Source organism: Pinus tabuliformis, chromosome 4_1 (assembly GCF_031772625.1).
Source record: "Pinus tabuliformis cultivar Carrire ecotype Pingquan chromosome 4_1, CPIR1, whole genome shotgun sequence".
Classification (NCBI taxonomy): domain Eukaryota; kingdom Viridiplantae; phylum Streptophyta; class Pinopsida; order Pinales; family Pinaceae; genus Pinus; species Pinus tabuliformis.
Window position 1 is genome coordinate 845,905,150 of NC_142303.1, and position 4,950 is coordinate 845,910,099.

Consider the following 4,950-nt stretch of genomic DNA (forward strand, 5'->3'; position numbering starts at 1 on the left):
TGTAACAAATGAAGGACTATTGATTAGAAGTATAAATCAATTTATAGAATTCAAGGTCTTATCAATGAGTAGAAAAATTAACTTCTCTGCTTGGCTTTATTTTCAAAGAGAGTTTTCTGTACATTTTATATAAGTAAATAATGGGGTTTTCCAATTCATATATTAGGAATTACACATTCATCACCCAAAAATAAACTTCCTCGCCACTTAAAACAACGAAGAACCCAATTCAGAAATACAACTTTTTAAAACCCAATTTAGAAATACAACTTTTTGAAACTAATTTTAATTAGAAACCTAAAACAATAATCAGTACACTAGATTAAAATGACATGGAAGTTGCAGAATGGTAACTAATTTGCCTTAATTTATGATCCATCCAAAGCCAAAACCAGGGATATTTCGCCTTGATCATTACATACAAGCAAAAGCAATACAATCGATTATAATCAAAGACGATAAAAATGGCCATCTATTTAATTATTTCCACAATTATAAGCCGTCAACCATTTACATTTAGGACTAACATGTCTTTTCTACAAGGGCTCTATAGTACCATCTGTAAACCCAAACCCTCTAAAAACCCAAACAAAACAACCCGCTAAATAGAAGGTAAACCTATATACGAAACCACCATTTACAAACATTTTCCGTTCAATTAACCAAATATTTCAATGGACCTAACTCTAGGTTTAGGTTGAGGTTGCTTGGGTACAGTGACAGTTAACATGTCGTTTTCCATTGAAGCCTTCATCTCGTCGACCTTAGTATTTTCTGGTAGCCAAAAATGCCGCAGAAATTTTCCGTAGGCTAACTACAAAATCAAAGCCAACAGTTACTAGTTGCCTCTTTTAGTAAACACTTATATCACATAACTTGCATTGATGACTTCATTTACTTGGGCTCTGAGATGTTCAATAAATTTTGAGTCCACAAGACTTTTAAGTCTCTTGTCTATTTTTCTTCTACCACCATTGACAATAGTTACATTCTAAAGTTTTGCTTGTCGGATCTCATAATTAGTTGAATTCGTGTAAATAAGTCAGGAACAAGGACAAAATTAGGTGCGCTTCTAGTCAAATATAATTATTTTTTTTACAAAATTGTAAATATTTTTCTTTGAAATTGTGAATATGGGTCAGCAAGGTGTGAAAACTGTGAAATTTAATAAGTGGATCTATTTTGAAATTCCCAAGTTGGTAAAAAAATTTATTCATGTCTCAAGGCCAATCCATGTTTCCCTGAATTTTTTCAATGAAAATGAATTCATTATTTAGATGAACAATATTAATTACCACTTTTTTTTATCAAGCGAATATTATTTTACCTTCATATAATAAAGATGTAAAAAACATGAGTCAATTTATTGTATAGTGTGTAATATTTATAAGGATTTGTGCGAGATGGCTACATTGGAATGGGAGATAACGTGTGTTTCGTACTGTCATACCCTAAGGATCAATTCTCAGAGCTGGTAGAGGTGATTGGGAACATCTAGAATTAGATCTAATAATCAATGAATATGAATCTATCATCTTTGCAGATTTAGCTAGATTTACTAATTTTCATAAATATAAGAGAAGTAAATTTATTGATATTTCAAAATTCAATTGTTTAATTTGTTTATATTGATTGAATTTTGAAAATACATAATTCAATTACTCTAAAATATATAATTATCCCCTACCATGAAATAATAGTTATAAGCTGATATAAACAAAATAGATTCTTGGATGATAGAAAGTTTAGAGTGACGAAGAAAACCTTAGTCAAAAGGTTAGTTGCTTATTGGCACACTTTTGGAGATGATTACATGGTTGGTCAATGATATTTTTACATAAAAAGTGCATACTTTTCACACTATGGTGCACTTTACGTTCCTTTTACACATGAAAATTTCTAGCCTAAAAGTTAAATCTCTTGGTTCTTAAAATTTCTCTATCACTCAAACCTAATTCTCGACACACCTGTCTGATAATATTCGAGATATTCGGTAAGAGTGATAGTTAGGGCCGAGCTTAAGTATTCTTTTTACGATATGTGCATAAATTAACACAACCATGTCACTGTCATGGAAGATATTAAGTAGCAAGATATTGCAAAAGACTGAGATTCACGGCCACTAGTTAATAAAATGATTACAAAATACTTAAAAGAACAAAGAAAATTATACATTCATGTGCTCCTTTTCTACTAGCCATTGCGTCTGGCTCCCAAGTCAGATCTCCTCAAAGATTTGTAGTTGGGAAACGATGCTTGGCCTGCTTCAATGCTCTTCAAGTGCTCTACCAGAATCTCATAATGTTTTTTGACTTCCTCTGGGGATTTACCATTAACCATGGAAGCAACATTATGCCAACGGTCGAGAGTGTCTTTGTCATAAAGAGCCAACACATTCTCAAATTGTTTGTTTTTCTTAGATGTCCATGAAGAATGCTTTCCCGATGAAGAAGCTGATTGAGAATCCATGGCACTCTTAGGCTTGGAACTGACACTTTCAGGGACAACGAATTCAATAACAATGTTTACAAAGGATAAAAATGTTTGCTCTCGTGTATGTTCGACTGACCTTTCAGCGATATTAACATCTAAGATGACAGAAAACAAATACTCAACTTAAAATTTTGGATAAAAATCAAAGACCCAACTTACACTTTGTGGCGAAAAACAAAGACCCAATAATGACCAAATATAGATTGGAGTGAACTCAATATAATTTTATATTAACACTTGTGCCAAATTATCCTTTAATATAGAGGTTCTTGATACTACTCCGTTTCAATCCACCTCTAACCGGTCAAAATTTGTTTGGATTCTATTTTTTCTGAAAAATAGTATGAAGTCCAGGCCTTGCCACTTTTCTTTAGAGCATTATATAAGCAATGCCATTCCCATTAAATGTTGTACTGTAAAAATCTGCAAGGTTCAGTGATGTGGGGGTGTGTAAACATCTCAACTTTGTTGAGTGTAATTTGCAGATCCTACAGTGGGGGTGTGTGGTACTGGTTTGTATGGCTGTTGATGATTTTCTTATGATTTGCAAGGTGACTCTGAGTACAATTTTGTATCATAAGATCAATAAATTGTGATTTTCTCGTGATTATAATCTCACTTTGTAACAAAAAATATTTCAAAGTTGCTTTCAATCCCATCCAAACATGGCAACTTACTAGAATTGGGAGTTTTTAAAATGTCAGCAATCCTCATGCATTTTTTCCATGTAATTAGAGATGTACATCTGTATGAGATTATTTGTTCAATTTGGTACTTAAACATGAATACTTAAAACAAGAATATAAATTGATTATCTTAAAAGAAATGTTTCACATTTTTTCTTCTTCAATATTTGGTAGAAATTTACAGTTAAGATTTATAGGTTGTCCTCATTTTTTTGTTAGCATTCAAAAACAATTCAAAAATAGCTAAATTTTATGTTTTGATTTTGGTCACAGCAGGACAACCACCACAGTGCTATTGCAATTTTTTTTGTCCACTTAGATTTAAATGATATCATAATTATATTGGGAGACTTCAATATTGATATGTTACAATGCAATCATAAAACAAAAGAGCTAGAAAGCTACATGAACAACTACAATCTCCATTTTCTTATCAACAAAACTAGTAACATGCATAAATCATTCATTGACCATGTGTGGTCAAATCTAACTAATATACAATACAAAATTTTCATATTAGATACATATTGGTCTGATCATGACACAATATCTCTTGTCCTTCAGCTATGATATACATATGAAACACTTTACAAAATTGCAAATTTTGATACTTTTGAAATATGCCATTGTTTTTGCCATTTTTATTTTACTAAAGCATATTAGCATATTCCTATCTGTAATAAACCAAATAATAAGACCATATATATTATGCATCATATTGTACATTTACATATATGACTTCATATATTCTTGAATGCAGATTCTACCAATAAAACCCTTTTCAATTAAACAAAACAGCCGAGAAAAAAGAACAAGAACATGGAACACAAAACACGAAAGTATATACTTCTTGCTTTTTCTTTTATATGGTTTTTATGTTCTTGTTCACTTTTTACTTTTATATGTTTTTTTAAATTGAACTAAACATATGATACTATTCTATAACATTAGGATAGCCGCTGAAAAAGGAAAAGAAAAAAAATTGATTAGCGACACCAAAGAATAGGCTGAACAAGAAGCTACCAAAGAGTATGCCCATAATTATCTCCATCATTTCTTTTATTTCAATTTTACTTGTCACAAATTACTTACATTGATGTAGTTAAAAGATTTTGTATAACTAATTAAAATGTAGCATGACAAATAATTTTTAAACATGAAATATATTTTCGTATTTGGAAAATCAAACTTAAAATATGTTCATGTTTTGTAATTGCAACAGGATAGCAATGACTAAAGAGATAGAAAGCATAAGTCAAATAAATGATGCAAGCCAACCACTTGTTCTAAAAGGTTATGTTTTATGAAAACTATACAAATATGCTCATTTGTATTTACAATATTAGTGCTGACTATATATGCATTCTGTTTTTACAATTGATTAATTTACATATGTATAATTAAATGTATATAAACTAGAAAATGTTGGAGAAGTGAGGAAAACACTAGTAGCTAGTCCTCTCAGACAACACAACAACAATATATGTACAGGTTAGGTATCATAAACTTTTTATTCATTGCTTATGCAAAATACATGTGATAATATCCAAATCATATTACTCTTTTTAATGCAAGTGAAATAGAAACAACGAAAGGTGAATCAACAATTTTATGAAATGATGCATTAAAAAGGTATGCATATGAAATGTGACATTGTAATCTATTTATATTTCTACAGTTTATAGAAAAAACATAGCATTGTAGAAATGTTTATAGAAGTATCTAACTAAGCAATTTTTACAGGCAAAAACAGATACTCCCAATTAAAAGT

General features: G+C 30.4%; 1 pseudogene; it reads right to left on the minus strand.

Moving 5' to 3' along the window:
- Positions 1-2,193: 2,193 nt before the first annotated feature.
- Positions 2,194-2,469, minus strand: LOC149178875 (protein RADIALIS-like 3 pseudogene; annotated as a pseudogene).
- Between the last annotated feature and the right edge of the window lie 2,481 nt (positions 2,470-4,950).